The following is a 25,489-nucleotide window of genomic DNA, read 5'->3' on the forward strand; positions in this document are numbered from 1 at the left end:
ATTTTCCACCTAAAAATCCATATTATGGCTTATTTTTTGCGTCGCCAATTCTACTTTGCAGTGACATTAGTCATTTTACCCAAAAATGCACGGCGAAACGGAAAAAAAAATCATTGTGCGACAAAATCGAAAAAAAAACGCCATTTTGTAACTTTTGGGGGCTTTCGTTTCTACGCAGTGCATATTTCGGTAAAAATTACACCTTATCATTATTCTGTAGGTCCATACGGTTAAAATGATACCCTACTTATATAGGTTTGATTTTGTCGCACTTCTGGAAAAAATCATAACTACATGCAGGAAAATTTATACGTTTAAAAATGTCATCTTCTGACCCCTATAACTTTTTTATTTTTCCATGTATGGGGTGGTATGAGGACTCATTTTTTGCGCCGTGATCTGAAGTTTTTATCGGTATGATTTTTGTTTTGATCGGACTTTTTGATCACTTTTTATTCATTTTTTAATGATATAAAAAGTGACCAAAATACGCTTTTTTGGACTTTGGAATTTTTTTGCGCGTACGCCATTGACCGTACGGCTTAATTAATGATATATTTTTATAGTTCGGACATTTACGCACGCGGCGATACCACATATGTTTATTTTTTATTTTTTTTACACTGTTTTATTTTTTTTATGGGAAAAGGGGGGTGATTCAAACTTTTATTAGGGAAGGGGTTAAATGACCTTTATTAACACTTTTTTTTTACATTTTTTTTGCAGTGTTATAGGTCCCATAGGGACCTATAACACTGCACACACTGATCTCTAATGCTGATCACTGGCGTGTATTAACACGCCTGTGATCAGCATTATCGGCGCTTGACTGCTCCTGCCTGGATCTCAGGCACGGAGCAGTCATTCGTCGATCGGACACCGGGGAGGCAGGTAAGAGCCCTCCCGGTGTCCGATCAGCTGTTCGGGACGCCGCGATTTCACCGCGGCGGTCCCGAACAGCCCGACTGAGCAGCCGGGTCACTTTCACTTTCACTTTAGAAGCGGCGGTCTTTCTAAAGGGTTAATACCGCACATCGCCTCGATCGGCGATGTGTGGTATTAGCCGCGGGTCCCGGCCGTTGATTAGCGCCGGGACCCACGCGATATGATGCGGGATCGCGGCGCGATCCCGCTTCATATCGCGGGAGCCGGCGCAGGACGTAAATATACGTCCTGCGTCGTTAAGGGGTTAAATACTGATGATATCATCAAAAAACGAAGGATCCCCCATGCCGCTTTATACCATGTCAACAGTAATTGGGGGATAATCAGTATTAAACAACAACAAAAAACGTGGTCTCAAATGGCTGGAGGTGCTCAATCCCAAATGCAGTTGTGCATTTATACTGGGGGAGCAGATCCTGCCCTTGTAGTCCGTTCCTAGGGGGATCCCCAGCATAAAAATGCATACAATAAAGGATGCCTGCAGCGGACTACAAGTGCCACAATAGAATCCTACACCAGATAACCGGTGTGGATGTGTAACAATTAGAATAATACAATACAGAAATTTAGGTGCACTACTGTGGTAGATGTATACAATGACATTGGCTATCCCTCAACACTGATGTTAAAATTGAGACATTCGCCAGTGTATCCTTATATTAAGGACACACCAGAGCCCGCACACCCACGCCAAGGTTTCTCAAGTGGCATGGGACCTAACGCTAACCTACCTGTGCGTGAAAAGCAAAAACCAGGGGCCAGTGGGCAATTACAGCAGCACTAGGCCGACATGCAGCCTGCTCCCAGTTCCCTCCAGCGTGACTGAGCACACATACAATGGGAGGAGGGAGAGAGGCTACAAACCCCACCCAAGTTGGCTAATATAGGTGCATGGCCTCACAGGTGCAACCTTAATGCTGCCTGGAATATGTTCAAGAAGCATTAACATATGGAGTTTACACACCTCCAAGTATAAATTTTTAAACAACAACAAAAAACGTGGTCTCAAATGGCTGGAGGTGCTCAACCCCAAATGCAGTTGTGCATTTATACTGGGGGAGCAGATCCTGCCCTTGTAGTCCGTTGCTAGGGGCAATCCCCAGCATAAAAATGCATACAATGGAGGATGCCTGCAGTGGACTACAAGTGCCACAATAGAATCCTACACCAGATAGACGGTGTGGATGTGTAACAATTAGAATAATACAATACAGAAATTTAGGTGCACTACTGTGGTAGATGTATAAAATGACATTGGCTATCCCTTAACACTGATGTTAAAATTGAGAATTTCTGTATTGGATAATCAGTATTAGTTTATTATATATACAGTATTTCAAAGTACACCCCTCACATTTTTGTAAATATTTTATTATATTTTTTATGTAACAACAGAAATGACACTCTCTACAATGTAAAGTACTGTGTGTAAAGCCTGTATAACAGTGTTTAAAGGAGTATTCCAGTATTGAAAAACATATCCCCTATCCTAAGGATAAGGAATAAGTTTTAGATTGCGGGGGGTCCGACCGCTGGGACCCCCCGCGATATCCTGTACAGGGCCCTGGCAGTCTGCAGTAAGGGGGCATGAAGCAGCAGCTGACATGCCCCCTCAATATTACTTTATGGCAGAGCCAGAGCACTGCCTTTGGCAATCTCCGACTCTGCCATAGCGCTGTATTGAGGGGGCGTGTCGGCCGCTGCTTTGTGCGATGGTCTACACTCGTTATCTGGCCGGAGAGCTGGAGCCCTGTATGGGAGATTGCGGGGGTCCCTGCGGTTGGTCCCCCTGCGATCTGAAACTTATCCCCTATCCTCTGCAATAGTCACAGAGCACACCCAGTAACCTTTTATGAAAAAGGTTGTGAATTTTTTCACTCTTCTTTCTCTTAATAGTTCATATAGCAAAGTATATTCTCCATCTCCATAATCACTGTATATATATATATATATGTATATATATATATATATATATATATATATATATATATATATATGTGTGTAGGACACACAATCCTTTACTATTCATGTCAATGGGACAACTCCAGTCCATTGTTGCCTTTTTTCATGGGGCTTACCTTAAATGTAAAAAAAAAAAAAAAATGGCAAGATGGCTCACCCCAGAGTAAGAAATCACAGCCTATTAGTACAGAATACATTTATAGTATGTTTCATTACTGACTGGTCCAAAAGTAGAGAAGATAGTATTTTATTGATAAATGATCTTTAAAGTTTTTGTTTTTTACCCCCCCCCCAGACTAATGTATGATAGGTATGGGTCCTTATCTCCTGTTTGCTCTACTGTTCCCAAAGATTTGAAAGAGTTGCGCATATGGCTGCCACCTCTCTATTCGATCTATGCTTGGCAGGCTGTATGAGACAATTGTCTGTGATAGGAAAGCCAAGTATGTCAATCTAACTCTCACAATTACTTATATAGACTTGATTTATTCTAAAAAGCCAAAGACAGCTTGCGTACTGTGGAATCCCTGTTGATAATGCCTTATTTTAATATTAAAATGTACCTTTTAGTTAGAATGTTTACTTTTTGGATGGAACATCATCAGAAATGTACACATTGATTACATGTATTATTATTGTTATTATTATTATTATTATTATGGCACTATCTGTATAAAAATGTAATCTAAGGTCTCACAGTTTTCACTCTACTCTCGATAAGCTGACACTTCTTGTTTTGTATATATCTCTTTTCACCAGACATCTCTTTACCACTGCCGTGGTTACAATGAAAGGTGACATCTTTCTTGTGAAGCGAATCCACCTCCACCAATGACAATACGGAGAGATAACACTAGCCCATAAAAACTCATAGCACATAACATTGACTGGGAAGATAAAATAATAGATATACAGAGAAAAGTTTTAGTCCAAATACAGTATCTGGCATTTATTTTTTAAGTGCAAAATTGGGTTTGATTTAAAGTTTAATCCAGAATTTTTATTTTTTTTCTGTGAGAATTTTCAGGGCACAAAAGGTTTGCTAGGTGCCAGGAAGTCAGTTACGAGTGTAAAACTGATTATGAAGGGCATGACCTTTAGAGGACAGGAAAGTGTGCATTTTCATGGAAGTCACATGTTTGGAATTTTTTTTTTTTTTTTTTTATTCTGGTAACCTGAATGTCCCCCCAGTAAATGAAAAAACTAACCTATTGACGTTAGTTTAACCCCTTAAGGACCAGGCCATTTAACACCTTAAGGACCAGAGCATTTTTTGCAATTCTGACCACTGTATCTTTAAACATTAATAACTCTGGAATGCTTTTACTTATCATTCTGATTCCAAGATTGTTTTTTTGTGACTTATTCTACTTTAACATAGTGGTAAATTTTTGTGGTAACTTGCATCCTTTCTTGGTGAAAAATCCCCAAATTTGATGAAAAAATTTAAATTTTGAATTTTTCTAACTTTGAAGCACTCTGCTTGTAAGGAAAATGGATATTCAAAATAATTTTTTTTTTGGTTCACAAAATTTATGAAGTTTTACTTTTGGAAGACACCAGAGGGCTTCAAAGTTCAGCAGCAATTTTTACATTTTTCACAAAATTTTCAAACTCACTATTTTTCAGTGACCAGTTCAGTTTTGAAGTGGATTTGAAGGGTCTTCATCTTAGAAATATCCCACAAATGACCCCATTATAAAAACTGCACCCCCCCCAAAGTATTCAAAATGACATTCAGTAAGTGTTTTAACCCTTTAGGTGTTTCACAGGAATAGCAGCAAAGTGAAGGAGAAAATTCAAAATCTTCATTTTTTACACTCGCATGTTCTTGTAGACCCAATTTTAGAATTTTTACAAGGGGTAAAAAGGAGAAAATTTTTACTTGTATTTGAAACCCAATTTCTCTCTAGTCAGGACATACCTCATAAGTCTATGTAAATTGTTCGGCGGGCGCAGTAGAGGGCTCAGAAGGGAAGGAGCGACAAATGGTTTTTGGGGGGCATGTCACCTTTAGGAAGCCCCTATGGTGCCAAAACAACAAAAAAAAACACATGGCATACCATTTTGGAAACTAGACCCCTCGGGGAACAAAACAAGGGGTAAAGTGAACCTTAATACCCCACAGGTGATTCACGACTTTTGCATATGTAAAAAAAAAACATTTTTTACCTAAAATGCTTGGTTTCCCCAAAATTTTACATTTTTAAAAAGGGTAATAGCAGAAAATACCCCCTAAAATTTGGAGCCCAATTTCTCCCGATTCAGAAAACACCCCATATTGGGGTGAAAAGTGCTCTGCTGGCGCGCTACAGGTCTCAGAAGAGAAGGAGTCACATTTGGCTTTTTGAAAGCAAATTTTGCTCTGGGGACATGCCGCATTTAGGAAGCCCCTATGGTGCCAGAACAGCAAAAAAAAAAAAATCCACATGGCATACCATTTTGGAAACTAGACCCCTCGGGGAACGTAGCAAGGGGTAATGTGAACCTTAATACCCCACAGGTGTTTCACGACTTTTGCATATGTAAAAATTGTATTTATTTTTTTTACCTAAAATGCTTGGTTTGCCAAAAATTTTACATTTTAAAAAAGGGTAATAGCAGAAAATACCCCCCAAAATTTGAAGCCCAATTTCTCCCAATTCAGAAAACACCCCATATGGGGGTGAAAAGTGCTCTGCTGGCGCACTACAGGTCTCAGAAGAGAAGGAGTCACATTTGGCTTTTTGAAAGCAAATTTTGCTCTGGGGGCATGCCGCATTAAGGAAGCCCTTATGGTGCCAGATCAGCAAAAAAAAAACACATGGCAAAAAATTTTGGAAACTAGACCCCTTGGGGAACGTAACAAGGGGTAATGTGAACATTTATACCCCACAGGTGTTTCACGACTTTTGCATATATATATATAAAAAAAAAATGTTTTACCTAAAATGCTTGGTTTCCCAAAAATTTTACATTTTTAAAAAGGGTAATAGCAGAAAATACGCCCCAAAATTTGTAACACAATTTCTCCTGAGTACGGCGATACCCCATATGTGACCCTAAACTGTTGCCTTGAAATACGACAGGGCTCTAAAGCGAAAGAGCGCCATGTGCATTTGAGGCCTAAATTAGGGACTCCCAGCATGCCTGGACAGTCAGTGGCTATCTGGCAATACTGGGAGTAGTTGTTTTGCAACAGCAATGGAGGCTCCATTTTGGAAACAGTGGCGTACCAGACGTTTTTCATTTTTATTGGGGAGGGGGGCTGTGTAGGGTATGTTTTTTTATGTAGTGTTTTTTACTTTTTATTTTACTGTGTAGAGTAGTGTTTTTAGGGTACAGGCGCACAGGCAGGGGTTCACTGTAGTTTCTCACTGGCAGTTTGAGCTGCGGCAGAAAATTTGACGCAGCTCAAACTTGCATCCGGATACTTACTGTAAACCTCCCGGATACTTACTGTACCCTCACATTTTTTTTTTGGGGGGGGGGGGGGGAGAAACATCCAGCTGCTGCAAAACTACAACTCCCAGCATGTACGGTCTATCAGTGCATGCTGGGAGTTGTAGTTTTGCAACAGCTGGAGGCACACTGGTTGTAAAACACCGAGTTTGGTAACCAACTCAGTGTTTTGCAACCAGTGTGCCTTCAGCTGTTGCAAAAGCTATAACCCCCAGCATGTACGGACAGTGGAAGGGCATGCTGGGACTTGCAGTTATGATACAGCTGGAGGCATACTACTTTGGCTGGGGATTGTAGTTGTGCAACAGCTGGAGACACACTGGTTTGCTACTTAACTCAGTGTTTCACAACCAGTGTGCCTTCAGCTGTTGCAAAACTACAACTCTTAGCAGTCACCGACAGCCAACGGGCATGCTGGGAGTTGTAGTTATGCAACCAGCAGATGCACCACTACAACTCCCAGCATGCACTTTAGCTGATTGTGCAAGCTCTGAGTTGTAGTTACACCACAGCTGAAGGTACACTTTTCCATAGAAGAAATGTGCCTCCAGCTGTTGCAAAACTATAAGTCCCAGCATGCCCATAAGGGAATGCTGGGAGTTGTGGTTGTCTGCTTCCTGCTGTTGCATAACTACAGCTCCCAGCATGCCCTTTTTGCATGCTGGGAGCTGTTGCTAAGCAACAGCAGGAGGCTGTCACTCACGTCCAACTGCTGATCCACGCCACCGCTGCAGGTCAGTCCCTCGCCGCCGCCGCCACTCCTGGGGCCCCGATCCCAACAGGGACGCCGGGGATCAGGGTCCCCAGCTGCCGGGGTCCTCTTCCCGCACCCGATCACATCCTCCGGAAGAGGGGTGGATCTGGTTGCGGGAGTGACACCCGCAGCAGGTGCCCTGATTGGTCGGCCGACGAATCAGGGCGATCGTGAGGTGGCACCAGTGCCACCTCACCCCTGCTGGCTATGGCTGCTTGAGGCCTTCAGAGACGGCCCCGATCAGCCAGTAATTCCGGGTCACCGGGTCACTGAAGACCCGGAATTGACCCGGAATCCGCCGCAGATCGCTGGGCTGAAATGTTCAGCGATCTGCGGCCATCGACGACATGGGGGGTCCTGGGCCATATGCCGCGATGCCTGCTGATCGATATCAGCAGGTATTGGGCATCGGCTCACCTCCGGCTAGCGGCGGGGGGCCTGGAATGGACAGGACGTACTCATACGTCCTCGGTCCTTAAGGACTCGGAAACGGGGGCGTAGGTGTACGTTCATTGTCCTTAAGGGGTTAAAAGCATCTTGTTCTGCATGTGCTTTCTTAAAGGGGTACTCCACCCCTAGACATCTTATCCGCCCCCGTGTCACACTCCGCCCCCATGTGACGTCATGCCCCATCCCCTCAATGCAAGTCTATGGGAGGTGGCGTGTCGGCCGCCATGCCCCCTCCCAAAGACTTGCATTGAGGGGACGGGGCATGGCGTCACACGGGGCAGAGTCGTGACGTCACGGACTTCCGTTCCCGTGACCCAGACCCTCTAGCGCTTCCGGACAAGAAACAGGTGGGTGCTGCATGCAATATTGCGGGGTCCCCAGTGGCGGGACCTGCACAATCAGACATCTTATCCCCTATCCTTTGGATAGGGGATAAGATGTCTAGGGGTGGAGTACCCCTTTAAGAACAATACATTTATCTGCAGTACTGTGAAAAGTATTGAGCACTTTATAACAAACTTGGTGCATTTATACTGCTCCCAGTCTTTTGGCTAAAAATAGCGCTAATGTTTGGTATACTCTGAAACAGACTTGTCTGGCGCATTTTAGTATGTGACACCTTACTGTTGTATGTTGATTAAAGTGCTTTTGTTTTCCCTAATATAAGAACTCCTGCCAGCTGATGTCAGGAACCGCTGTGCAAAGATAACATTTAGTACAGCATCATATCATTTTAGAGAATGCAGGACTTGCTCATGTAATACTTAACAGGATAAAAAGCTTGCTGGGCTGATGTAAAATCAGCAAACACTTCCCATAAAACAGATTCTGTAATAGTTTTTTGCACAAAGGAGATATAGTAAAGAATAGAATGCTGTTAAGAACTAAAATTTCACTGCTGCATAAAACAGCTTCAACAGAATGGAATGGTTTAGAGATATGATCGGTGAAAATAGATTGACTGACCTCTATAAATATTATGTTTTGCTTTGGTCAGTTTGATTTATAATAAAAAAAAAAAATTCCAGTCTATAAGGGGAATCTCCAGTTTAAGCAACTTTAAGGCCTCAAACACACAACCTTATACATTTGGACCCGAAAAATGGTGTGCAATACAGAATATGATTACAGGGCAACAGAGTTATAGATAGGTTCCTATATCTCCAATAGTGTTTACCTAAAAACGCATTGAAAACAAAGCTTCCAGGGAAAAACCTGGACCTACAGGCTGGGAACCAGGGTAAAAAATAAGAAAATACACTTTACTTGTCTCTAAATACACTGTGGTTCCATCTCCACTGCTGCTCTGGTGTCCCAAACAGAGGTGCTGATAATGACCTGTACAGTTATGATACTTTAACCAAACATTGGCTTTGGTGGTGACATGCCATAGCTGCTGGACTTTTTTACAAAAAGTATTAATTCAGGACCCATAATACTGTTAGGAATATTCCAACAATATAGCAGGAAAGAAAAGTTGCACTCACTTAAAGTAAAGTCTATTCTCCTTTATTAAAAAAAACATATGGTACAGCAGGGAGACGGAGAGACAAACAATGGGACTACACCTGTTCGTCGACGACCATTTCCGGAATCGGTTGTTGTCGAACAGATACCCTATACACTATACCATATGTGCTTGTGAATAAAGAAGAATAGACTACTGACTCTAGACTCTACTAGGTGATTGCAACCTTTCTTTCCTGCTATATTGGGGCAGCACCCCCTTTGAGAGCAAACATCTATCCACCCTTGGTTGCTTATAATGGCAGTAGTTTGAATTAGAGGAGCTGCAGTGCCGTGCATTCTATCTCTATGGACTATTAGAAAAATATCTTAGAATACTCAGAATATCTAAAACATACTGTAATGTACCATTCTCATGCTTGGGAGGAATGATATTCTCTGACAAATAATTACTAGCCAAGATAATCTAGCCAATCCCAATGTATAATATGCCAGCTACAATGCTCCTCATTCTGATGACCCACTATTGTTTTAGCATATCACCAAAGTGGTATTGCATGGGGAAATTATAGCTTATGTTGTGGGCAAAAGTTCTTTCCACTGCACGCAACTTCTGGGTGATTCAAATACAATATTTCTGTCAGAACCCACAGAGGTGAACACGTTGTAGTGGGTGCTAGCCAAATACAACTTTGAGACATGTCAGGAGTCTCCTGACATGACCAAAGAGATGCTGTTTTTTATTATTATGGGGAAAAGGTGGAGAAAATACCGGTCAACTTGGCAAAAGGGAGGTGAACTGTTGATAGTGTAGGGGTTTACTAATCACACCCGAAAAAAATCTATGATACCCTATACAAGGTCAAAACCAAGGACTTATCAGTCCTAAATGTCCTGATTACATTGTACAAACTTACCAGTGCTATTAGGTCCTCAAATAATGGTAAGTCCCCAGGGCCTGATGGGTTTGCATAGGTGAATTCCAATACACTATGTCCTCTGATTTTTCTCTAACCCTTCTTGGGGTGTTTAACCCCTTAACGACCAAGGACGTATATTTACGTCCTTGGCCAGCTCCCGCGATATAACGCGGGGTCATGCGGTGAGTCGGTCCCGGCATGTATCTGAAGCCGGGACCCGAGGTTAATAGTGCGCGGCAGCGATCGTGGTGCCGCATGCTATTAACCCTATAGATGTGGCGTTCAAAGTTGAACGCCACGTCTAAACCGAAAGTGAAAGTTGCCCGGCTGCTCAGTGGGGCTGATCGGGACCACCGCAGCGAAAATGCTGGGACACGAGCGGAGGTCCTCTTACCTGCCACTGGCGTGTCCCCTCAGCGATTGATTGCTCCAAGCCTGAGTTGCAGGCTTGAGCAATCGACCGCCGATAATGCTGATCACTGCAAAGCTATGGCTTTGCAGGAAACAGTTCTGGCAAACAGTGTGTGCAGTGTTATAGGTCCCTATGGGAGCTATAACACTGAAAAAAAAAGTGTAAAAAAAAGTTAATAAATGTCATTTAACCCTTTCCTTAATAAAAGTTCAAATCACCCCCCTTTTCCCATAAAAAAACACCATGTAAATAAAAATAAATATAAACATATGTGGTATCACCGCATGCGTAAATGTCCGAACTATAAAAATATATTGTTAATTAAACCGCACAATCAATGGCGTACGTGCAAAAAAATTCCAAAATCCAAAATAACGTATTTTTGGTCGCTTTTTATATCATGAAAAAATGAATAAAAAGCAATCAAAAAGTCCAATCAATACAAAAATTATACCGCTAAAAACGTCAGATCACGGTGCAAAAAATGAGCCCTCATACTGCTCCATATGAAAAAAAAAAAAGTTAAAGGGGTCAGAAGATGACAATTTTAAGCGCATACATTTTTCTGCATGTAGTTATGATTTTTTACAGAAGTACGACAAAATCAAACCTTTATAAGTAGGGTATCATTTTAATCGTATGGGCCTACAATATAAAGATCAGGTGTCATTTTTACCGAAAAATGTACTGCGTAGAAACGGAAGCCCTCAAAAGTTACAAAATGGCGTTTTTTCTTCAATTTTGTAGCACAATGATTTTTTCCGTTTCGCCGTAGATTTTTGGGTTAAATTACTGATGTCACTGCAAAGTAGAATTGGTGGCGCAAAAAATAAGCAATAATAGGGATGATTTTTAGGTGCAAAATTGAAAGGGTTATGATTTTTAAAAGGTGAGGAGGAAAAATTGAAAGTGCAAAAACGGAAAAACCCGTGGTCCTTAAGGGGTTAATTGTATCCTGAAAAATGGTCAAATGCTACCTTTTAGCACTGCTCCATACATAAAAATTTTGCATAAGCCTAGCAAATCCTCTGCCAGCCTCAGGTCTTGTAGACCAATCTTTCTAATAAATTAGGAGATTAAACTGATAACAAAATATGAGTAGTCAGTCAAACATCCTTCCCAGACAGTCATCATGTGGGTTTTGTTCATGGTAGGCTGGCAGTGACCGATATTAGAGCAGTTGGCCTACAGGGGGTATTCACGGACTCTCTCAGGTCTTCTTGCAATAGACACTGAGAGAGCCTTTCTAATATCAGTCAGAGTTGGCTAGGAGATGTTCGCCCATAAAATTGATTTTATTGAATCGCCTAAGATACATGTAGGTTCAGTGCTAGACATTTGTTCTATTTTGGTTTCTTTTCAGGATTCAAGGGAATGTTTGGAAATGCATATCTAGGCCTCTTGAGACCAAGTGTATCCCTCCAACATTCGGTGGAGATTGCTTGTCATTTTACTGCTTACCTCTGCATTAAAATTGACCACTCTCTTAAAGGGGTATTCCGGCTTTATACATCTTATACAAAGGATAAGGGATAAGATGTCTGATTGCAGGGGTCCCGCCGCTGGTACCCCCACAATCTCGGTGCACAAACCCCCGGCATTCTGTGCTGGGCACTGCCTCCGAGACGTGATGTCATGGCCATGCCCCCTCCATTCATGTCTATGGGAGGGGGGAGTGACGGCTGAATGAATGGAGGGTGCATGGCTTGACGTCACGAAGGGGAATGGGCGTGACATCACGTCTCCGATGCAGCACCCAGCACAAAATGCCGGGGGTGCACCAAGATCGTGGGGGTCCCAGCGGCGGGACCCCTGCGATCAGACATCTTATACCCTATACTTTGGATAGGGGATAAGATGAATGAAGCCAGAATACCCCTTTAAGTAGGTAGAGTAGACTTCATGGTCTGCATAAGGATGCGTGGCCACAAAGCGACTATAAGATCTGTTGTTCTATAGAGTTGTTATCTTTGAGTAATTGAGAATTTTGTTCTTTGGATTTGTATCTTTATTTGTCCGTCTATTTATGTTTTACCAACAGCATTGTCTGTATTTATGCTCTTCTTGTCCTTTGTACTGCTATAGCCTTCTGTCAATAAAAACATTTTGGGAAAGAAAAAAAGATAGTAAACGAAAACAATCATAGACATATAATAAAGTAATGTGTCGGGTTTTAGCATTTAATCTGAGGTTTAATGTTTTCTCTATCAGATAAAAATGGTTTAGAGCACCCTCTAGTGAGACAAATCTACAATCTCCATATTTTACCTCTATAATTTCTATTAATAATATAATAAACATTCAACACCAAACACTTTGCAAAAGAATGGCAAATCATGTAAAAGCAAATGCATTTTGCACATTTTGTATCAAACTCCTGAGCTTTACAATGATTTGAAGCCTTGTAGCAAAATTGTGATGGAAGATAGCTCTATCTAGGTGCTCTGCAGTTTACAGCCCTAATCAGACTATGCTTTTTATTGATACAATTTAGGGCAACAATCAGAGCACAAATGTCTGCACATAAAAACAGTGAGAGCCTGAAGTTTCATCAATTTTACTGTCCACTATAGCACACAAACCTCTTAACTCTGGTCTCATCTAAATACACTGCATTGTCAGAGGCAAATAAAACTGTCTTGCCTAGACTGTGAATTTCATTACTTATTTTCTTGCTATATATTATAACTAGAAAATGTATATACTTTAAGGCGAAGGCATGAGATCTACAAACAAAAACCCCTAAAAATGAAAAATAATAAAGATGACATGAGATTACGTAAATGTTGCAATAAAGTGTAATATTAATCTACATTACCTCCTTTGAAAACGTTTAGTGTATTATGGAAATAGTACACCCACAGTATACAGTAAAACCTTTAGCCCCAAAAGGAGAGCATCTTAAAAGTAATAAACTAAGGCAATCCTTATTCATAATAATAAATTATATTCTAGAAGTAAAAGTCAATGAATAAAAAACAGTCCCAGACATGGAGTCAATGACACTGCAGCAGTACTGTTTATGTATAGTATATGTATTTTCCCTATGTTGTTAGCATCAGCATTATTAGAATTAAATGTAAATAGTTGTAGATTAGCTAGTGGGGGTCAATGTCTATGACCCATGTAGTATGGTGATTTGTGGTCACATGTGAGTCATAGGGCCATCACAACACTACAACTGTGTCAAAGAGAAGTGATAAATGTAAAATGATAAATGTGTTTTCGGCTTCAAATTTTATATTGATTTCTTTTTAGAAAAAGTGTTTATCACGAACCTTCCATGAATAATATCCAGGTATTTTGTTGAACCCCACATGCTGGGAAGATGTAAGATAGAATTTACAATTCCTTTTACTTTTTTGGAGGCTCTGTGCCATTTCTCTTTCCAAATATTCCTATTCACTGGCGCAGTAGATTTGCATTAATAGAATCACACAGTTGGTCCCCATAGTTTGTCTGCTAAATTCCCATGAGAATTTACCTTGCACGTAGGTTCATGTTAGTCAGGCACTGTTGTACTTTTTGGAGAATACTAAAAGTTGATGATCAGATAGTATTCTTTCTGTTCGCTCCAGCTGTCACAAGTCACAGTAGGTTTGGGATTGCAGATTATGAACTGTCTTTGGCTGCAGAATGATTGGCTGATTGGAAGTAGGAGACGGTAGAATTTCCATTATAGCTATGGCAGGTAACATCAATACTGTGTCATGTAAGGAAAAGAAGAATGCCATCATCATACAGTACATTGCTCTCAGGTAAAAAAAAAAAAGAAGAAAAAAAAACAGTAGCTGTTTTCTATAAAATACTTTCTACTTGAAAATTATATATTTCATATATCTTCTCTGATGTTTCACATGTTTTTATGTATTTGGTTCACTAAGTGATAATTATGTTGTAAAAAGCCTCTTGATACTGTACATCTGACATGAATTGCATCTTTCAGTTACATAACATTGAGCTGCTCCTCATTTCTGTTGTCAAAAAATATGACTAATTTTTACGGAAATATAGATGTAGCATTAACTTGAAGAACTTTGTACGTATTACAGTATTAAACCTATGCCACCTAATAATTAGCAAGTAACAGTAATGTCACTTGTTTATTACCCTCCATTATGATAATAAGCAAATTACATTAATGTCACTTGTTTACTGTCCCTATTACACTTGAACAGCTTCTTGTGACTGCTTAGCTCTGGAAACGTTTATAGTTGAAGTTACTGATTAGTTAGTGTCTCATTAAAGATACTTTACCAGTATAATGTGGATTATACCATTAGCTCTGCACAGTAGTTTCCATTATTCTATGTGTTTTCTAGTCCTTCTTAGGGTGGGTTCACACTAAGATTTGCCGATGCCGATTTGCCCGGACGGATCTCATTCATTTCAATAAGCCGACCGGAGTAAGATAGTTATAACTTTTTTTTTACACAATTTTTAAGCCACCATAGGGGACTATTACATGCAATCCTTAGATTGCATACATTGAACAATGCTATGCAATAGCATAGCATTGATCAGTCACATTGGTGCTTGACTGCTCCAGCCTGCCATTGCTGACTGGAGCATCGAGGTACAGATCAGACAGCAATGAGGCAGGTAAGGGTCCCCCCGCTGTTAGGGATGCTGCAATTTCACAGAGGCAATCCCAAACAAGCCGCTGAGATAGGTGGGATGACTTTTTCCCCATTTTAGATGCCACAAACAACTTTGATTGCTGCTTTTAAAGGGTTATTACCAGACATCAGCCCAATCGGCGAGGTACGACATTGGCCACGGGTCCTGGTTGCTGATAGCAACCGGGACCCACCCAGTATGAAGCGTGCTCAGCTCCTGAATGCGTTTCATATAAAGGGAGCGGGCAATGGACGTAAATATACATACATTGTTCTTAAGGGTTAAGGTGATTAGCCCTAATGTATGTTCTGGGGGTCTGAGTATTAGGAGCCACAGTTAGGATTCAAGATAGCGGACTGCTATAGGTGATAGTCAGTACTGACATCTTTTGACCAGCCAGCATTATCACAGCATTATAATAATTAACATGTCACTGCGAGTCTGCAATGTAGCTAGTTTATTACCTAGGGTGCTCTGACATAGAATAGCCTAAAATAATCCCCCATTTGACAGTAACTAACCTATTGAAATGCTATAAAAATATATCAGCATATTACATACATTATTACATACAATATACATCATAATTTAAACATTTAATATGTACCATCTGCAAAAATTCGCCAAATTACTCCCCCCCCCCAAAGACCAGATAAAAAAACATTTGGCCCATCTAGTCTGCCCAGTATCTGAATACTATCAATAGGCCCTTGTCCTATCTTATATTAAGGATAGCCTGATGCCTATCCCAGGTTGGCTTAAACTCCTTCACTGTATTTGCAGCTACTACTTCTGAAGGATGGCTATTCCATGCATTTCATTCCCCTTTTCCTATTCTTCCAATAAAATATTAAGGAAGTTATCCGGTGAAATCTATCTTATCCCCCGTCCACAGGATCGCGGGGGATCGGACCGCTCAGACTTCCCCCCAGCAATCAGTGAGGAGCATGTGCCATAGACAGCCCACACTCTGTCCATTTCTAAGAGTCCCGAGTACAGCACTCATGCATCTCTAGTGCTCCAATAGAAATAAATGGAGTGTGTGGCATCTATAACATGTGCTCCTCACTGAGAGCCAGAGTCTCATTTCGGAGATCTCTAAGGGGTCCCAGCGATCAGATACTTATCCCGTATCATGTGGGTGGGAGATGAGATCATTTTCATCGGACAACCCCTTTAAGGCCTCCTTCAAACAAAGAACCATGTGCATTGTTCCTATACAAGGACACAAAATCCTTGAGGCACCATACTGCAAAGTAGAACGAACTTTGTGTGTCACTATGATGTTTTTGAATGGGCTTGTAAAAAACAATGCTGCTATGAAAAATATTTTCATAATTCAGAGTTGTGTGGAACAACTTGATACAACTTGATGCTTGATACAAATCCAGACAGAAAACATATTGCCTTATGCCTCCATTTGTAATAAAAGATATTGTATAGTTGGACCTCTACTTCTGAGGTGGGCATCATCTTGTGGCTCCATGCAATCTGTAGGTTGTTTACAGCCATAATGCAAATCTAAACCTAAGAGAAGGGAGGTGTAAAATGTATATTGGTATATCTATATATGCTACTTTATGGTATCAAAAGTAGGGCCCATGCTTGGCTCTCCAAAGCTTTTCGTAAAGCTCCCCTCATGTTCCTCTTAAACAATCCATTGGTTATTGTCAGTCATGTAATGTATTTGTTGAATCTTTTACACTCTCATGGCAGTCGAAAGTGGCAACTGGCACCTTGCCTGCTGAGCCCCTATGCAGCTACACAGGTTGCTCACATGGCCTATTTACCTTTGCATACTTTAGTGTCTACATGTATACTATTTTAGATGTGAGGATTTTTCAGCAGGATCTGTAATTGAAAGAGATTTGTGATGAAGTCTTATTCATTTTCATAAAATTCATAAAAAAAGGATTGTAACCATTAAACTTAGAATAGCTATTACTTTCAAATAGGATGCTTGTATATCATGAATGCCTGATCAAAATGTAAAATGACTCTGCAGGTAATCTGGAGCTTACAAATAAAAAGGAGGAATCATGCATTTATTTTGTGATAAAAAAATAAAAAATAAATAAATGTGATAAAAGCAGGTGCCTTTGTGCATTTCCCTTCCTCTGTGATGTCATTGGTTTCTCCTGAATAGACTAGTTGTATTCCCATAAAAACGAGTGAAGCTGGCAATATGCCGCCATCCACTGCATATCTATTTGCATTATATAAATTAGGGATATTGAACACACAACACTGACACTGTGATCTTGGGTTTTTATAACATAAACTCTGTAGTAGATAAGTAGTTGGATATTACAACTGGCGGGGTGGGTCTGTGAAACAAATCTGAGGGAAGAAAATGTCTGTTGTTCTTCTGTTCATGCTCTTATCATATTCAGCATTTCAGTGAAGATCTCATGGGTGCTTCTATTCTGTTAAAATACCTGACATACATAAAAAGACCTTTGAATCACAGGAAAAATGCAAAACAGTACTGCAAGGCCTGTAAAGTGTATTGGATTCACTTAGTTTAAATGTGCATAAATAGTGTTTTAATCTTTGCTGACGCCGTGCATGGAATAAGGAACTCCACTGATCTTGCTTAGAAAGCATGGAATTCCTCCAGCATATCTTAGCAAACAGTCATCTGGAAAATATTGAAAAGATAAATTTGGTGGGAGTTCAAATTTCTCTGAACCAAAACACTATCACCGAAAGCCACGGTTCTCATTGTCTTTTCTTCTTTTTTTAGCTATAACAGTTTGAAATCCTTGTGTCTGTAATCTGCCTACTGCAGTATCATCTATACAAATGATATATACTAATGTTCCTGCCTGGGATAAAGAGATAGAGTTTATTGTACCACCATTATTAATACAGACTTCACAATATTCGGTATATAATGAGAACATTTGCGTCTACAGGTAGTCTGTAATACATTTTTTTGCTCTTTGGCATAGGCATGCTGTTGCCAGAAACAATAACCTAAGTGAAAAGTATAAGGACCTTCAATGGTATGACATTAATAAGCCTGTAACAATGGCATTCATATAGACTCATTCTTAAAATTTAACCTCTGCATTCTAAAAATTCAACCCCTGCATTCCAGTCCCCACCCTCGGAGATGAGCACAAGTGACGGCCGCCTGCTCAGTCAATCAGCAGGTGAGAAGGGAAACCCTCTTTGAGGGTCAAGGCCAGAACGCCAAGGATAGGTAAGTATTGGTTCCCTATACAGGAGATTGCAGGGGGTCTTAGTGGTCAGACCCCTCTCAATCAGACATGTATCCCAAGTTTCAGTTCCTTGGAGTACCTCTTTAAGGCTGTCAATCACTGAGTAGGACCACCCACTGTACTCTTAATCCAAGGGTGAACAGAGATTTTTATGAATAAATTACTAGTTATACTTAGTCTTTTTCCTGCAAATGCATATACAATCTACTCAGCTCCTCCTGCTCTATAACATATGGTCTACAGCAGTGGTTCTGAACCTTTTTTTTGGCTGAGTACCCCTTGACAGCCCATTCCCAAAAAAATTGTACCCCCATATGAGAGAAATTTTGTAATGATTATAGTATAATTCATATGCTTTACTTTTCTCTATAACAGGCCCCCTGTTCCTCTCCTTATCTCCCAAGTCCCCCGATTCACAGGTGATGTCTTCTGTAACCGGAGTTGTTTACCTTTCTTTTCTTCACTATCTTGCCTAGACCGCCATTATCATTTCTCCCATACAAGACTTCTTCACAGAACCAAGCCAAACACACATTTAAGGCTTCTTTCTGCAGTACAATACCCACCTATTTACAAACTCCCCATGTTTATTGTCACACACAGTAATAGTACCCACTTTGCATCCCCATAAAATGTTGTTAGGCCCCCTCTGTGCCCCCAAATAGAGCTGTAGGACCCCAAACTGCCCCAGATATAGTTGTAGGCCGCCATACTGTCCCCCTTTGTTGCTCCACTGCTCCTCTGGTCTGAGGACCTATTGCTATGGCTCATAGCAGTAGGTCCCCAGTCTGCAGGGGCAGTGAAGCAACAAAGCTGATGGTAGTTACTGCCCACAGCAGCCCAGTGCCCACGCTTCCCCTTTGCTGTCCTCCTGCTCCGTTCCTCGGTGCAGTGATATCAACCTACCATTTCTTTCAAAGTGGTCCAGACCAGTAACCAGTGGCTGTGGCTGCCATTGCTGATTTTTTTCAAGTACCCCCTGGAGAACTGCTAAGTACCCCTGGGGGTACTTGTACACCAGGTTGAGAACGACTGGTCCACAGTACATTTTCAATCTTATAGGTTCTCTATAAGTTGCTTGCTCATTCAATTTTATTATGAATGAATTATTTAACTGCTTCTTAGTTATGTTTGCTTAACGGACCAATGGGCTTTCCATTACAGCTTCCATGGCACTGTCACCTGGGTGTCAAGTGACCTTATCACATACATTGTTCCATCCCTTACTTAATCAAAATGGCCAAAAGCATGGCTGTATTTCACACAATACATATATTTAGTATAAATGCTATATAAAAATAAGCGAGCAAGGTTTTTTTTTGTTAAAAAAGTTTTTTTTTCCCCTTTTAGGCTGCTTTCACACTATAAAAATACCTCCATTATAAACATCCGTCAGAGAAATCTTGAAAATCGGCCATTAAATGGCTCTTAGAAAATCCCATTATAGTCTATGGGATTTTTCTAATAGCCATTTTAACCCGCTATCGCCCGTTATTAATAACGGCCGTTCTTTTGTGACGGGTGAATGAATGGAAGAAATAGTGCATGCACTATTTCTCCCGTTCCCGGTCATTATTAATAACGGGCAATAGCGGGTTAAAACGGCAATTAGAAAAATCCCATAGACTATAATGGGATTTTCTAAAGGCCGTTAGGGATTTTCTTACTGCTGTTTAACAGCCGAATTTCAAGATTTTTATGACGGACGTTTATAACGGAGGTATTTTTATAGTGTGAAAGTAGCCTTACTCAGACATTGTGGTCACACCCAGGCACATAATATTTAGCAGTTACTAAATAGTGTACATATAGTAAGCACAATTCATCCTACAAACTCTTCAGCTGTTTGAATGCCAAAATAGAAGAATCTGTTCTTAAAAATCAAATCTGACTAGCCTATAGCTGAGACTCGTATTTCTAGGATCTTGACATATGAGTCTCAGCTATAGGCTAGTTTCACAGTTTCTGTGCACATATTAAAACTGAATATCCTGACACAAACGTGGGTCTAATGACCTGAACTAACAGTATTATAGGGATATATGATGCTGTCAGTTTGAGTCATTTGATCTGCAGGCCAACCAGGATTTAGACTGTAATATGGGCAGAAAAATTTACCCATAGTGTGGTTATGGGAAAATAGCCTTAGGCTGCATTATTTGTTCTTACATGTAAACTGTTGTAGGGTTGCAGCTAGGCCTTAAAGTACAGTTAGGCTGAAATCATGCCCACAAGGTTTTGTGACAGTGTTAGAATAAGGTTTTGATGCAGTGTTTTGGGCCAAAGGCAGAAGTGGATATAAAAAAAGGGTAAGAATAAAGGAAGACTGTTTCATCTTTTCTCTTTTGTATCCACTCCTGTGTTTAAAAACTGCATTTAAAGTGCTCCAAAAACTATATATGGGATCCCGAGTTTATACTGTAGCAACAATATAATAAACCTGTGGGTGCTCACTTTGCATGCAAGGTCTTTTGCCAGGGGGTCATAATCTGTAGCTTAGTCTAAAATCCCATGTGCACTTTTGTTTCATTTCTATAGACTGAAGCCAAGAACATCATTTTACAGAAACATACACAGATTTCATAGTTTTGCTGTCTAAATTGTAACGACATACCATAGAGAGATTCTCCGGGAAGCTGAGTGCTTGCACACTCCAGGGTAAAAGCTGCTTTTGCATTTCCAGACAAGTTTGAAATGTGGATCTCAAGAGACATTCCCAGCTTGTTGAAATGTTCATTGACTTGCAATTCTAGAATCACAGGGATTCAAAGTGAAGTATTTAATTATATATAATTTCAGGCAGCAGCTTTTCCCCACAAATTATTTCCTCTGCAGAACATTTATAAAATAAGTTTCACTTAAAGATCTTAAAAATGAATATATGCATCTATAAAAAGGCAGGCTGAAGGGCAAAGCCCAGAAAAGTATAAAAAATAAATAATGCTAATACAATTTTTCAAACAATTTGTTTTTATTAACACAAAAGCTAATAAAATCTTCAGAAATATTTATTAGCTGACTGCATAAATGTTCTCCTGCACTTTGTTTTGAAGAGGCTTTACAGGGTTTACCTGATAAGATTTCAATCCTTGAAAGTAGTGATGTGTGAGTCTATTCAGAATGAACCTGGTTTGTTCAGAATTTTACTAAACAAAATGGATTCCATTGAATCCTAATGTCAGTGGCTGTCCAGCAATACTGGGAGTTGTTGTTTTTCAACAGCTGGAGGCTTTGTTTTGGAAACTGTGCCCTACAAGATGTTTTTAATTTTTATTAGGGGGGGGGGATGTGTAAGGGGTATGTGTATATGAAGTGTTTTACTTTTTTTTAGTAAGTGTAGTGTAGTATTTTTAGCACGGGCAGGGGTTTACAGTGAATTTCTTGCTGGGAGTTTGAGCTGTGTCGGAAAAATTGCTGCATTTCAAACTTGAAGCAGAAAACTCTCTGTAAAACTCTGCCCATGTGAATGTATCCTGTACATTCACATGGGGGGGGGGGGGGGGGGGGGCAAACCTCCAGCTCTTGTAAAACTACAACTACCAGCATGCACTGACATACCATACATTCTGGGGGTTGTAGTTATGCAACAGATGGAGGCACATTGGTTGCGAAACACTGATATTCTGTTACTTAACTCAGGGTTTCGCAACCAGTGTGCCTCCAGCTGTTGCAAAACTAGAACTCCCAGCATGTACAGTCTCTCAGTGCATGCTGGGAGTTGTATGTTTGCAACAGCTGGAGGCACATTGGTTGTGAAACACTGAGTTAGGTAACAAACGTTCAGTGATACACAACCAGTGTGCCTTCAGCTGTTGCAAAACTACAACTCTCAGCATGCATTGACAGCTGAAGGACTTGCTGAGAGTTGTAGTTTTGCAACAGCTGGAGGCACACTGTTAGAACTCCCAGCCGTGTCTAAAGGGTTAATAACGGGCATCACCGTGAACGGTGATGTCCGGTATTAGCTATGGGTCCCAACAATAGCTATTTGCCGGAACCGACTCGCTATGATGCGGGGTCGTCACGTGACCCCACGTTATAGCATGGGAGCGGGCTCAGGGCATATAGGTAAGCCCTGCGTCCTTAGAAGCTCACGGTGATGACCGGTAATCTGATTATGCATTGATGCCGGGCATTCTGATTGTGTGGGGATGCCCGGTATTATGAATACAAGGTTATGCCCGGTACTCTCATTCTGATGTGGACAGCCTTTTTTCTACACCATAAAATACATGGTGTAGAAATGCAAAAAATAAATTGATACAACAAGACGACGGACTATATGCATTTGTCGCACATGATGAATTCGTGCCCACTGCAAAAACAATGCTATATTTAGTCAAAACACAGTTTGGTATGAATAACGGCATAAACAATTGGCACATAAAAAAGTTGCACGCGATGTATTGCAACAAAAGATGTGACAAATATATGTAAAAAAAGAGGGTAAATGGCTTGATGAATTATATCAAATAAATCATTGATATTAAACTCACATGATTTGCCCTCAGTAAAAGCATGGTGGTTTGGGTCTAAGTTGTTGGTTTTTAGGTGGGACCTGTTTTTTTTTGTTTTTTTTTTTAAGAATTTGAATAGTGAAAACATATTTTCATCATTTATAGTGGTGCCACTGAAAATACAGCTTGTCCTGAAAATAACATAACACTCTTTCCTGATACTACATTAGCATGAAAATATTAAAATGTAACACCTCTTGACTTCTTTACTTCATTTTTCTCATTAGGACCTCTGAATTGCCTACAATGACATTGAGTAAACTACAATGCTAGCTGCTTGCAGTCACCACTATAGAAAATTTAAGAGCTTATTTCACGCAGTTTATACCTTGAACTTTATGATAAAACAGTAGGCTTCTATTAGTGGTAGCTGCAGGCAGACAAAGTTGTGACTTAACTCTGTGTTTGTTTTGAGCTTATTATAAGAAGAGCAAACAAATAAAGCTTTGACCACTAAAATATCAAAAAAATAGATCAGTATGCTATGTTGAACTTACAAACGAAATGGTATGAAAAGGCAGATATTCACTTTTTGTAAGTATCAGACATACCAAAAGCTTTTTACTGTGATAAAGTGAATGGTTGTCTCGTAGCTCTATTATCAGCAAATGCACTATATCCATCTGAGGATTACAAGGATGCAGACTCCACTGCCCAATGTTGTATACTGAACACATACTGGGCAGTAATACACTGCCTCTTAAAAGTATTTTTTTGTTAATGAGTATACAGTCTCCCCCTAGTTTGTGAAAGTAAATACCAAGAACAAAAAAATGTCATCAAGGTATATGATGAATCTGGTGAATCTGAAGACTGCAAGTGTAAGTTTACACCAACTTTTCTTTTGTTTAAATCTGCACCAGAGTGTAAACTAGAATTATGTTGAAGTTTTAGCATTTCAAAAGCCATGCCTCTTTCCCAAGAGGCCACACCCCTTTTAACTAAGGACACACTCCTTGGGGGGAGGTTAAGGCGGAAAAGTGTCCAAAAAGTGTGTAAAATGCATAATTAATATGGCTAAATTCCTTTAAAGAGAAGCTAACTTAAATTTCCCTGATCCCCCTACCCATCTGTCCCTTACACTAACTACATCTATCCCTGTATTTTTTTTTTATCACAATCCCCATAAAAATACCTTTTTTAGATCAGCTTCGGTAGCTCAGAGTTGAGCTCTCTGCGGAGGACAGGAAGCGGGCGGCCCCGGCAGGCACAACGTCATCTGAAGCCTGGCCAGGGCTTGTGTCCGCCCGTCTCCTCTCTCCTGCAGCTCGCGCGCTGCAATGAATGAGAGGGAGATGCAGGGGGGCAGGGATATTTAAATTTCACACACCGCGCATGCACAAGCTCTGTGCTCACTCTCTGCCTGTATAGAAAACAAGCAGAAAGCAAGCACAGCGCTCGTGTGTGCGGTGCGCTAAATTTTAATAACCCCGCCCCCTGCATCTCCCTCTCCTCATTCATGTGAATGCGCATTCTGGACCATGCAGTGCCGCGCTGCCAGGCCAGTGTTGGTCCGAACGTGATATAGGGTGAGCCATATAGGGTGACGCCTAGTGGCCAGGTTTTCAAATGTAAAAAACACATGATATTTTAAATAAAATATATTACAAACATTTTTCTTTTTACATAATCTCATTAATAAAAAAAAATAAATGTTTTTGTATCTAAAGGGGAGATTCATAATAATTTGTGCAGAACAACAGAGCAGTTATCCACAGCTACAAATCCGATCAAAGCTTTAATTTTTAAAAAGGCCTCCCACTATCTATCTTTTTTCGTACGATCATTTACAAATATCCCAAAAAAGTTGCTGCTGTGCACATTATGATGAAATAAAACTGTTTTGCTTTATTTTATTTTTTTATTTATTTTTTATTTTTTTACTACAAGAGAGTACTGCATGGAACTTTTTCGGTTTGAGATATGTATATATATATGTGTGTGTGTGTGTGTGTGTATGACAACATGCACTAGCTGCTTTGTACTGGGGACAGGAGTATTAATAAACCAATATATATTACTTTGTCTAAGGTATCTCTCTATAATACTTTAGAGATTGATGTTCCTTTATTCATTGCTTAGCCATGATGAAAAGTGGTCCAAGGAAGGACAACTAGGGAATTAGTGATAGGGTTATAGGCATTTTCAATGTGCATTGGAAGTGGGGTCAAGGCTGTTGGGTCCAGTCCCAAGGAACACACAGTGCATTACAGCATGCAACATATGGGGCTTCTAACAGGTCAAAATGTCCATGCTGTACTTGACCATGTTGTAGTTTAAAGCGTACTTCCAATGTTTAATGTGTGACAGAAAAGGATCATATCATCAGACTCTGTTCACATTACCTAACGTTTTCATCCTTCCTGAGCTATATATTTACTTAGGGCAGCCGTCACATTTTTGTCCAGTTTCCTCTATTACAATATATTTCAAGATACAGCCAAGTATCATTTCATATTAGCAATTCTTTTAATTTACTTGATACAAAATGTGGGATGACCTTATCATATCTTATTTGTCTTTATATATATAGCTCTTGATAAGTATCCAATTCTTGGCATCTTTCTCGGTTCAGTCTAGTCACAATATGCGTAATGTATTGGCATACAATATTACTCAGCTAAGTGGACGATTCAAATATTTTCCACAATTAACTATTAATGGAATTAAAGGATGAACTCGTATATGTGAGGAAATATTGCGGAATCCTTTTCACTGAAATATTGCCTCAAACAACAGCAGCCCTATGATATATTGTACAGCTATTAGTGATC

At 40.2% G+C, this 25,489-nt stretch overlaps 1 protein-coding gene across 6 annotated transcripts in view; it reads left to right on the forward strand.

Moving 5' to 3' along the window:
* NLGN1 (neuroligin 1) overlaps positions 1-25,489 on the forward strand; it is an 896,776-nt gene that overhangs the window by 824,231 nt on the left and 47,056 nt on the right. The window lies entirely within an intron of this gene.

This window comes from Hyla sarda, chromosome 3, assembly GCF_029499605.1.
Source record: "Hyla sarda isolate aHylSar1 chromosome 3, aHylSar1.hap1, whole genome shotgun sequence".
NCBI classification, from domain to species: domain Eukaryota; kingdom Metazoa; phylum Chordata; class Amphibia; order Anura; family Hylidae; genus Hyla; species Hyla sarda.